The following is a 12,055-nucleotide window of genomic DNA, read 5'->3' as shown; positions in this document are numbered from 1 at the left end:
ACCGAACAGACAGACATTAAAGATAGCATACAAAATTCAGTACAGTTAAAAAGAGGCACTTGGGGGAACATAACGCAGTGTCACATACAAACAGGTGGACACTAAGCTGACAGTTACTGGTCAGGAGCAAGGTCTTCCACATGTGCTGGATAACTGTGTGAAAACATCAGCTCACATCTCAGCAGTCGTAGCAAAAGGCAAAACAAAAAGAGGCAAACTGATTTTGCAAGGAATTATGAGTGGGCACAACAGAGACAACGATCACTCCACTGCATTGTGATCAGAAGTGTGATGACATTTTGAATACCATTCACAGTCTGATTCCTCCCATTTTTAAAAGGGCGCAGAAGGAACAGAAAACATTCCAAAGGCGATGAAGACGACCAGACGCAAGGAACAGCTTCTATAGGAGGACCAATTAAGCAAACCCAGAAATTTAAAATAGTCAAGCAGACAGCCAAGTGAGATACAAAACAGACGTATAAAGCTGGCACCATGTGGAGAGGCCTGAGAAGGATCAACATTCTAACTGGCTCTGGCTTTAAAAGATACAGGAGAGTGTGGACGTTGCAAGGTGGGGGACAGTGTGTGTCTGTGCCCTTTTGGGGGCCAGAAAATGTGGTTCCAGTCAGAACACACCCAGCAAATCAGGCCCGAGGACACACAGGGATAAAAACAATTGTTGAATCCCACTGTTTGTGTGCAGGGAAAGTTTGGCTTGTGTGCTGCATTTACCTGAGATAGAGTTAATTTTCTTAGTAGTGGCTCATATGGTGCTATGTTTTGGATTTGTGATGAAAACAGTCTTGATTAGTGTTACACTGATGTTTTAGCTGTTGCTGAACATTGCTTACACAGTGTCAAGGTCTTTCCTGTTTCTCCCGCTGCCCTGCCAGGAAGTAGTCCTGGGGTACACAAGACGCTGGGATAGGAAACAACCAGGACAGCTGACCCCAATGGACCAAAGGGACGTCCCATGCCATATAATGGCATGCTCAGCAATGAAAGCTCGGTGAAAGAAGGAGGAAGCAGGGACATTCAGAGTTACATCATTTGTCTTCCTGAGTAAACATTACACGTGATGAAGCACTGCTTTCTCTGGAAATGGATGAATATCTGCCTGTTGATGGGAAGCAGTGGATGAATTCTTTGTTTTCCTTTGCTTGCACACTCAGATTTGCTTTACCTGTTAAACTGTCTTCATCTCAACCCACAAGCTTCCTCACTTTTAGCCTTCCAATCCTCTCTCCCATTCCACTGTGGGCGGAGTGAACAAGCATCTGTGTGGTGTTTAGTTGCCTGCCAGGGCTAACCCACAGCAGCTGGCTACAGTAACAGCACTACTGGACTGTCCGAGGCTAAGAAACACATGGGAGCATTAGCCAGAAATGTGGTGTGCCTATTCTGTTTCACAGACAGAAGCAAAGAAGGGGGAAGTAGGCTTCTGCATCGCTCTGCTGCGTTTACATGCCCGTTCTCTGTACAGCTGTCTCTTTGGATGCCTACACACTTCTTCAGATCTTATCCTTGTCAATTTGGGCAGTACCTAACATGGCAATTGCCTTGGGGTCTTCATTCCCTACACTGCATGCTCCGGCAAGAGGGCGGTGCAAGGGAAGTCTGGGGAGTGATCATCACCTGCTCAGTGGTCAGCAGTCCCCAGCCATAGACCACAGCACCCAAGTTTGAGGCAGCTGGTCCCTAAAATCTTCAGAGCTTGAATTCCCACAGCATTTCAAAAGAAGGCTTGCTAGTGGAGCTCCTGGGAAGTGAGTCATTTTAGCCCCCCAAAAAAAGTCCCAGCATGCTGATGTTGAGGCACACTGCCCTGCAAAGCTACTGCGTGAGAGCTGAGAATAGGCTAACTCAGGGTGTGTACCTCCCTAGATTCTGAACCTGGGTCAATTTTAGAAGTAGGCAACTGCACCATGCTCTAAGAAGGCAGACGCTGCTCTTCTCTCAGAAAGATTCACTTGGGCACAATTCTCCCTCACGGCAAAAAGAGAAGGGGGTGAAGTCAACCCAGACCCTGGGTTCTCGCCGACCTCTCCTGCCACATGGTAGCCCATCAGGAACAGAGCAGCTGCATCAGGGAAAGCCTTCTGCATGGCAAAGCGTATTAGATTCACTCCCACAGACTACTTTCACACTGGCTCCCTGACCAAAACAATAGAGATCGTCGTAATAATTGTCCCAATGAAGAGAATGTGAAATAGCAAGTGTGGTATCACTGTGAGCCTAAGCAAGACACACCCAGACCTTCAGTGGTCACACACAAAAGGAGAGCAGGGCCGCAGTGCGAAGAGGGCATTCTGCCCCTCACCTCCCTCTAGTCAGCTCCATATTCCAGGGAACACAGCTCACTGGGAAAACCATGAGTTTCTAGTGACTATGATGGAATAAAATCAACCTTTATACTAAGCACAGGCACCTGCTCTTAAGAGCTGAGCACCAGGATCAACAGGTACCTCCCACTGCTTCAGTGCTGGTGGTCCAAGTGCAGTGCAGTGGTCCAAGAGTACTGCTGTTACACACGCATTCCCCTGCCTGGTATACCTGTGTTGTGCTCCACCTTTACGGATCTGAAGAAACTCCTAAGGAGGAGCAAGTATGCTGCTCACTCAGGGTACTGATCTTCATCAGCCAGTGGTCAAAGTACTGACAGATACAAGTATGGAAAGGAACTGCCCAGCAAAGTCTGCTAGGCAGTGCCGAGCTTCAGTGACAGGAGACACAAAGACATCAGGCCTTCTGCTGCCGAGCCACCATACCACTCACTGCCTGTTACCCCAGCTTAATGACTATGATGGTCACATGGTACTATGATGATTTTACACTCCCTGGAAATAACACGGGGATTTTAGAGAGCATCATCAGAATGAAAAATAGAAGGGTAGAAAATTAAATGGGCAAATTGGAGCATAGCTCTCAAATGCATAGGGAGAAATTTGACAACGTACAAGCACAGCAGTGCACAGGGGAATTTAAAAATAGACACCAAAATATAGATGTGCTCAGCCAGGAAAAGGAGATCTGCAGGCTCTAGTGAATCCAAAACTCAGGATGAGTCATCAATGTGATGACGTTGCCAGACAGACAAATGCTTATGCTATGAAAGGCCCTGACCGTCACAAATGGGTGCTGGCGCCTAAACCGCCTGTTGAGAATGGACCTGTGTGAATGCTACCTCTCAGGCCATGCCCAGGAATTCCTAAGGGAGGGCTAGCTCGAGGGCTATCCCCGATCAGGCTCCTAGTTGAGGCAGCCTTGTTATACAAGAAAGAAATCCACCCGTCAGTCTGTGTGTGTGAGGACCGTGTCTGCCAATGTATTGGTCTTTCTCCTCTGGAACTAATGATCAAAAAAGAGCTTTTTCTCTACTTTGGCAACAACTTCCAGTTCATAAGCACATACGTCACATGCTCAATCAGCTGAATTGACTGTCTTTTGCAGACTACTTTCTGAGCAATATAAAATCAAATGGACTTTGGAAGATATCACAGTAACTTCCTGCAACAGATGCTCTCACACTGAAAGTACTCTTAGACTCATCAGCTCCTTTGACGTACCCATGTGAGAGATTCTGAGGAGTGTCTGACTCTTGAGTTGGTTGACTGTAACCATGTACTTGCTTAAACTTATGCTATAAATCTCAAGGCCTGCTACTTGTAATGCCACTCTCACCAGATTCAGATCCACGCCATGCACTGCTGCTCTGCTGACGAGACTCTGACGGAGAATCCCCAGAGTGTGGCAAATAAGAAGCATCTAAGGAAAACACCACCGACAGAGACTCTGACGATGCTCAAAGCTTTGGAATAGGAGCCTATAGAGGTAAAGCCCAAGTTTAGCTAATGTGCAAGGCAGCCAGCAGTGCAGGGTCATAGGATGGCTCTGTTCCAAGACCCTCCAGGCATTCTGCAAGATAATGGCCAACTGGAGGCATTTCTCGGGGAGCTGAAGAGCCTGATCTGGGCGGCAGGCGACATACACCTGTGCTGCTTGGCAAAGCAGTGATAAAAGTGCAGTGGCCTTTGCACCTTGAACTGGAAAGGATACAGGATACATTTTCCCCTATTCGACCTGCTTGGAGCTCAAACAGTGTCGCCATCACTCTCGGGTTAAACTCATGCCTTCCCAAATACAACCCACATGGATATAAAGATCAGTTCCTAGCAGACTTTAGTAGCATGAGCAGGGAATGTCAACAGGACAGGGTGTGCAAGCACCGTTAGATCCTCTAGCTGCTAGTCTCCCCCACTGGGCACCAGCACCCTAGCACCCTTGTGGCTGGCTGCCTGGTGGGAAGTCACCATCACTGTTTCCTGCTGGAGCTGGACTGCTTTACACAGATGATTTACCATTCAAGTGGGCAGGGGCTTGTACCCATCCTCATGGACCAGAGATGGATCATATGCAATAAGCTAAAGAAGCCTGCCCAAGTCAACTCTACTGTCTCGACATGAGCCAGCAGTGCGCGCCCGCAGCCCAGAAGCATGCTGTGCGCATCAACAGAGGAGTGGGCAGCAGGTTGAGGGAGGGAATTGTCCTCCTCTACTCTGCCCTTGTGAGGCCCCACTTGGAGTACCGTGTCCAGGTCTGGGGCCCCCAGCACAAGAAGGCTGTTAATCTGTTAGAACAGGTCCAGAGGAGGGCCACGAAGATGATCAAGGGGCTGGAGCACCTCTCCTATGAAGAAAGGCAGAGAGAGATGGGGCTGTTCAGCCTGAAGAAGAGAAGGCTCTGGGGTGACCTCGTTGAGGCTTTTCAGTACTTAAAGGGGACTTATGAAAAAGATGGAGAGTGACTCTGCTCAAGTCAGACAATGACAGAATAAGGGAGAATGGTTTTAAACTAAAAGAGGGGGGATTTAGATTAGAGGTTAGGAAGAAATTCTTTGCTCAGAGGGTGGTGAGGCACTGGAACAGGTTTCCCAGAGAGCTTGTGGATGCCCCATTGCTGGAGGTGTTTGAGACCAGGTTGGATGAGCAACCTGATTTGGTGGACAGCGTCACTGCCTATGGCAGGGGGGTTGGAACTAGGTGACCTTTGAGGTCCCTTCCAACCTGAGACATTCTATGATTCTATGGTTCTAAAAAGAGCTGTGTAAAACATCTTTGAAAAATATCTGGCCCCAGCATAAGTATACTCTGCAGTGTACCTGTACCGCAGTCCTTTCTGGCACTTGACAGATGCTCTCTAGAATCCCATAGATGCTTTAAGCACTGAAGTTAAAGGTGTCGATATTGCACCCTTCCTTAGCAGTCCAGCAGTCAGACAGAAAAATCAAGCCTGTATACAGCCACAGTGGGAGAACCTTTCTGATCACCTCCCTTTTTCAGGACTAGGTTGCCTCCTCTTTTTTTTTTTCTTACTAATTAATTTATGACCTGCCTCCACCCCTCCTCTTACCACAGAGGCTTCTTCCCCTCCTCACCTGCTCTGTAACAGGAGCCTTCCAGTTGCTTTGATGGGTTATGGAAAGAAAGGCTATTCAGAAAGTCACCTTCTCAGCCAGGACCTACTGCCCAACTGCGATTGCTTCCAGTGACATTAGCTGAGAACAAAAGAGGCGTCTGAGTAAGTGTGTAGCTTGGATGCTCATTCAAGTGCAGCCCATCTTCAAATGACAGGTCTGTCCTACCAGCCTCTCTGCTTACCTGTCTGGTTAGGCAATCTGTTCCTTCTCCACTGAGATGCTTGGTGGTTTTCAGGCGGCAGGAAGCCATGGTAGGAAGGTCATTGCTGGAAAGAGAAGACACAAACAATACAAAGAGCTGCAAATCAAACTCCCTAAAGGAAAGATGCATTCACTTCCCTTTTGCCTTCCTGCAGCAAAGACCTGCAGAAATTGGTCTCTGGGTGGAGGAGCAGGATTAAGAGATGGCAAAAGGCCATCCCAGTCTCTTCAGGGCTAGCGTGATACAGCTTCTGCCTTAACCAAATAACCCACAAATGGAGTAGACATTAACCTACGTGGCATAGAGATGTTATGCTAGGAGTGGAGAAAACACTCCTTCTATTTAATTTAACGCGACTCAATGCCCATCAGCAGAACAAACAGACATCTTAATGAGAAACGTGACCATAGCAAACGCAGGCTCCAACGCTCAGCCATGTCTTAGCAGAGGGACAGCAAAGAGGACTTTTCCTCCAAAGGATTAGAGTGCCAGCATTTCTGTTCAGCTATGTCTAGCATTTCTGAGAGTTCTCCTTTTACACAGAGAGCAGCAGAAACATTGCTGAACACATGGGCATTCCCTGTCACATGGCCCATTGGGTCCGGTGACATCTCTCTCAGCACGCCTAATGAAATAATTGCAGCATAACTGACAACACCATTTGAAAGCTGCACTTCTTGCCACGGATGTTTTCAAACACCTCTTGTCTCTGCTAATACTGGAAATGCTTTTGCTTCATCGCTAAGAACCTTGGCTTATTGATAAGCAAACACAATCCCAACCCATTATGTGAATGGAAGTTTATAATGGCTTTATTTTTTCACATATGAAGTGTTGTATAACCCCACCCATGAAAGACACCATTCCATTAGCCCTGTGGCAGAAAATTCACTGTGTGAAATAAATCACAGATGAAGGAAGGAAGGAAGGAAGGAAGGAAGGGAGGGAGGGAGGGAGGGAGGGAGGGAGGGAGGAAGGAAGGAAGGAAGGAAGGAAGGAAGGAAGGAAGGAAGGAAGGAAGGAGGGAGGGAGGGAGGGAGGGAGAGAGGGAGGAAGGAAGGAAGGAAGGAAGGAAGGAAGGAAGGAAGGAAGGAAGGAAGGAAGGAAGGAAGGAAGGAAGGAAGGAAGGAAGGAAGGGAGGGAGGGAGGGAGGGAGGGAGGGAGGGAGGAAGGAGGAGGGAGGGAGGGAGGGAGGGAGGGAGGGAGGAGGGAGGGAGGAAGGAAGGAAGGAAGGAAGGAAGGAAGGAAGGAAGGAAGGAAGGAAGGAAGGAAGGAAGGAAGGAAGGAAGGAAGGAAGGAAGGAAGGAAGGAAGGAAGGAAGGAAGGAAGGAAGGATATGTGGATGCTTTGATGACACACTGACATCTTACCTCTGCTGTAGCTGCCACTTCAGCAACGAGCAGTCTCCATCAAGTCTGCTTTGCTACACGTTAGCCTGAGGCCACTCTTCCATGTCACAGTATCCACGGGCAATTCACAGGGCACACTGATCTCTACAGGCATGTTCTGCTAATCCCAGCAGCATGGCTGATAACAACACTAGCATGCTGCAAATCCAACAGGGATTGCTTTTTCCAGTCTACCAGGACCACAGACTCTATCCCTTGTTTCTGGGATTAGCAGAAGAGTAGTAGGCTCCACAGCATCCCACATAAGCATTTAAGAAACCACTGACAAAGAGTTTGACTCCATTCTGGCCTCTGCAGTTTCTGGGGGTGGCTGATTCTTTTATCTGAGACATGTTAAGGACTGAACTTAACAGGATGTGTAATAGATAAGTGAAACGATGGCTCCAGCAACATCTGGGGTTCCTAGCCCAGACTGGCTGGGAACAGGCACTGTGAGGCCCAGGACAGGTAAATGCTTTCTGCCAAGCCTCAAAAGGTCAAGCCGAGACCTTGTATGAAGCAGGACTGAGGTCTAAAAGAATGTTGGCTGGCTGGTATGAATCAGTATCCCTCCTGCAGCGCGCAGGACCAAGAGACACCTTCCTGGTCACCGACAGTCACAGGTTTCACTGTCAAAAGGGAGCACTGCATGACAAAAGAAATCAGTGGGCAGGCTGGAAACATGTTTGAATTATGCTTTGTAGTTTGCTGTTCTTGGGGACATGTCCAGCAAAGCGACCAGCGTGCCAGAGTGGGAAGGAAATGTTACTCTTGTGTGCGGGTTTGTTGGCTTCTTTCAACCACACCCGTTCAGTAGCACAGACCTCTTCCTCTCTGGTTGCTCCATGGGTCTTGCCACAGTCAGGAGACTTTGAAGAAGCGACTCAGTCATCAGTGCTGAAGAGATTAATTGGAGCAGCTAGCTAGAGCTGCCAGCAGGGCATAAGCAGCCGTGGGACGTGGATGTAAAGAAGGAAGGCCTAGCTGGAGAGGTTGGTGGAGGGAAGAGTAAATAGCTGGAGGAGCTCCTGGGAAAGGAGCAGCTAATGAGAATGGCCAGGTTAGCAGGAGCAACTAGCTGCTGTCAGTTTAGGCCATGCTGCCCAGTGTGGCTCAAGACAGCTGTGCAACCTCCATGAGCTGTGGCAAGATGTTCTACGGGAGGAGGAAGAGACAGATAAAACTTCAGGGAAGAAGAGGACTTTACATTATCACCTGGCACTTCAGGATGGCTTAGGAAAGGTGGAATGGTTTATTGTACCATGTCGCCACGAATACATATCCTCAAAATGTTTGTGAAGTCCATTGTTCAACTGCTTCATTATGGCCGCATGGTTAAAGGAATCTAATGACAGTAACAAAGGTACCTGATGCTATAGTGAAGCATTAAGCACAGACTGTGTGGTGGTGACCTTGATGCTGTGCTCCTTCAGAGACTTAGAGGAGGGCTCACCAACAGCTTCTTTTCTCTACTGGAGTTCACCAGCTGCTAAGGTTAAATCTTACATCAAACATCTTGACTCCCAAGAAGATGCCTTCTTGAACTTCCCTTGTTGATTCCCACATGGTCCATCTGGGTTGACTTTGCTTGCTTCTCTCTGGGCAGAAAAGATGACCAACGGGTCTGAAGAGGGGCCAGGCCAGTGACTTGCAGCCATGCATCTTCTCCTGTCATTGCAACTAGCTAGGAGGTGCTGCTCAGATTGGTCCAGGGTAGAAGGAGCAGAGGACCTAAGCAGGAGATAGCGGGTGTGGAATTTCCTTCTAACTAGACAGGTTACAAGGTTGATGCTGCTGCTCTAAAAAGCAGAGCTGAGAGTGCGGTTTGCATTGGGCCACAAACTCAACAGTCCTTGACAGTGCTCCATGCTTGTACTTCACTGGTGCTCACGAGTGTCTGTCTCAGTTCATGCTCACTGAAGACAAGGCAAGGAAACTCACATCATAAGGACTTGCAGAAAGTGAGGTAGAATCTATTTCCAGCGTGTGTGAATGCCCTCTCCTCTCTGGGGAATGTCAGCACTCCAACACAACGCCCACACAGTACTGCTGCGCAGGAATGCCTGTTTTCAGAGATTTCTCTCATTCTGTCTCTTCTGGTTGTGCTGTGCTTTGCTTCTAGTCCCAGTGGGCTCCAGGCTCTGTAGCAATGAAAACAGAAGTGACAGAAAGTCAGTGGCTGACAGGACCCTTTTGAACCGACAGAAAGGTAAGGAGGCGCATCTGGCACCACTTACCGCCTCAGTGGTGGGAGTAGCACTACTCGATGGAGAGGCTGTGTAGTTTTTGGCTAAGCTCACTACACAAAAGTATTTTCAGCATGAAGACTGAACCCCCTTATGCAACAGTCTGGAGAATTTTGCTTGGAGTATTTTTCATTCTAAGTCTGAATGAAAGTCAGCTCCTTACCTCTCCCCTCAACTCCACCCATGGTCAGTTGGGTGCACAGTATTTATACAGCAATTGTCTTGGAATTATTGTCATCCTCTAACTTCTGCATGTGAATGGAAATCAGAGATTGCCCAGGGAGGCTGGATTTCAGATACACCCCTGAAGCGCGTTTCCCACTGACTGGCTCTGGTCTCCTCCATGGCAGAGTGCAATCAATGTGTTTCCATCAACCTCCCCATGACCTGTGCAGGGAGCCCCAGGGACAGCTCTGGGCTTGGGCTCCTGGCTGGGGCCCAGGACACCCAAAAGACGGGTGCTGCAGTGCCAGAGCCCTCCTTGGAACAAGCTCTTCAAGCACAGGACAGTGCCTGGTGCTGGCTATTGGATCGTTTTTCTAACCTTGTCCCCGTGGTATTCACTGAGCTTCATGCACAGAGCTTTTAATAACCAAAATACCAGTGATCAGAAGAAGAGCATGTTTAGATCTGACAGCATTTAAAGCAGCTCAAGTGACAGTGCCCTTTTCCTAGAACTAGATCACTCACTCTCCAGGACTACCAGCGAATTCCTTCTTTCTCAAAAGCATCAGCATTGTACAGGACTGCCTACCACCTCTCATGCTCTGATACAGACAGCATTGTGTTGATAGCTTTTTTTTTTTTTTTTTCTGGAATGAATGTATGAATGTGTAAGTGTGCAAGATATTTGGGATGGGATGGAAATGCTGTACTGGGAATGTGTCAGAGCACATAGGATCTCAGACTGTATGTATGTGATTTTGTGCAGAGTTGTGGTTGGGTGGAGGGGTTTGTGCTTTTTTGCTGTTGTAGGCAGTGAAAGCCTACAGGGGCCTCCATGGATTTCTGGCGTGGCTGAGGATATTGCTTGATGGATGTTGTCAATGGGTACAAACAAACATGAGACATAGGCATAACGTTTTCAAGGTATGTGAACAATTCTGTTTGAGTGAGGGGAAATGAAGTATACCACTGTGCATTTATGGAGTATGTGCACATTTGTTGCTGGAGTTTTTTAATGGTCTATGTTAGTTTTGCATGTTCATCTCTCATGTCCCTTAACATATCTTCAATAAAAGTGGAGAAACATAAATCACTGACTATTAATGACTTCCCTATTAATAGAAGTTGCAATACAAATGTTAATAATTTCTTCCAAATCAGTTCTGTGAAAGCAGCTCTGAATATTCTAAAACCAGAACTCTTTTGAAAGAAATTATTTTTCTTTTTCATCATTTCCTTTTTTCGGGTACATTGTACTGCAATTATTTATATTTGTTTTTGCTTAGACTATGTGAGTCTTTAGTATTATTTGTGACTTACTACAAGAATAGCAAACATTCTGTTTGGTTGCCCTTTTTGAGTTTTTCAATTTTTGCACAACACCAAGTGGAGATTTACTCAAAGTGATACTTAAACTTATTTTAATTGCTAAGGAGTCAGCTTTCATGCTGTAAGCAGAAATTACATGTCCCAAATTGTATTTGCATTCTGACTTATTTTTTAAGTTTGCTCTGTATCTAGTACTATTATGGTGAAAATCCTGTCCCAAGAAATGTGTCTGTTTTTCCTCTTTTCCATATAACATACAATGAATTAGTGAATACATACATACATAATTTGTCTATTGTAGAATTGTCTTTTCTGTTGCTGTAAAGGCTTTCCTTAAATTTGCATGACTGTGTACAGAAGATACATTATATCATTCCCATTTTACTTCTGAAATACTTGCAGTACAAAAAAGCCAAACTACCTGGCCTAGGTCGTCAGCAGAGACCTGCAGAGAGAGTGAAGGAACCTATAAATTCTAATACAAGTTTTTTAAGTTCTTTGACTCATCAAGAGTCCCTTACTAACAGCCCTGTCAGATTATTTATAGTAGATATATCCACAGGAATGGTAAGATAAAACATTTCTAAATATATCTTGTCAAATCGATTATGCCATTAGTTACGTTTGCCAGACAATGTTTTGCCAAAGAAGGTTTGCCAATTATATTTGACTGAAGGAAAAGGAAACATCCAGAGCATCTGCATACCAGACTCTATAAAAGTCTCTATGGAGTGCTGTGCCCAGTCTCAACAGAAAGTTTCAAGGTAAGTGTATGACTCCTGTGAACTTCTGGGCAAAGCATATACTTTATTCCATTTAACTACCTGTAAGTCTTGGATACCTATTTCTGTGAGGGACCATCTCTATTTCTAGTGATTTTACCATAGTTTTGAAACTTTTTTGTCATCCATTCGTTCATTAGCTCTGGATATATTTTATCTGTGCAACACAAAAATAGTTCAAATGTTTTGAAACAGTAGTGACTATCTTCCAGACTCTGCCATCAGAATTAGCAACAAAATTTATCAGCTTTTAAAGACCAGGAAGTAATCCAACCACTTAAGATTTTGAGGAAACAGAGTAGGCAATCATGATATTTTTGGCTCTAATAGTGTAAGACAAATTGTCCATAGCAAATAAATTTTACAGTGAAAAGCCACTATTTGCTATCAGACAAGGAAGTCTTTCAAAGACTTTGAGCTACTGTCTAAACCAACATCATAGACTTATTTCTTCTAGAGTATCT

At 46.2% G+C, this 12,055-nt stretch overlaps 1 long non-coding RNA gene across 1 annotated transcript in view; it reads right to left on the bottom strand.

The window, feature by feature from the left end:
* LOC125184268 (uncharacterized) overlaps window positions 1-12,055 on the bottom strand; it is a 213,179-nt gene that overhangs the window by 166,371 nt on the left and 34,753 nt on the right. The window contains exons 3-4 of the long non-coding RNA XR_010825902.1: window positions 7,052-9,210; window positions 5,661-5,745 (exon numbers count right to left, since the gene is read on the bottom strand). This is a non-coding gene — a long non-coding RNA (uncharacterized lncRNA). The remainder of the gene's footprint in view (window positions 1-5,660; window positions 5,746-7,051; window positions 9,211-12,055) is intronic.

The sequence above is a fragment of the Anser cygnoides genome, chromosome 19, assembly GCF_040182565.1.
Source record: "Anser cygnoides isolate HZ-2024a breed goose chromosome 19, Taihu_goose_T2T_genome, whole genome shotgun sequence".
Taxonomy (NCBI): domain Eukaryota; kingdom Metazoa; phylum Chordata; class Aves; order Anseriformes; family Anatidae; genus Anser; species Anser cygnoides.
The sequence above is the reverse complement of the archived record's forward strand: the minus strand, read 5'-3'. Positions and strand labels throughout refer to the sequence as shown.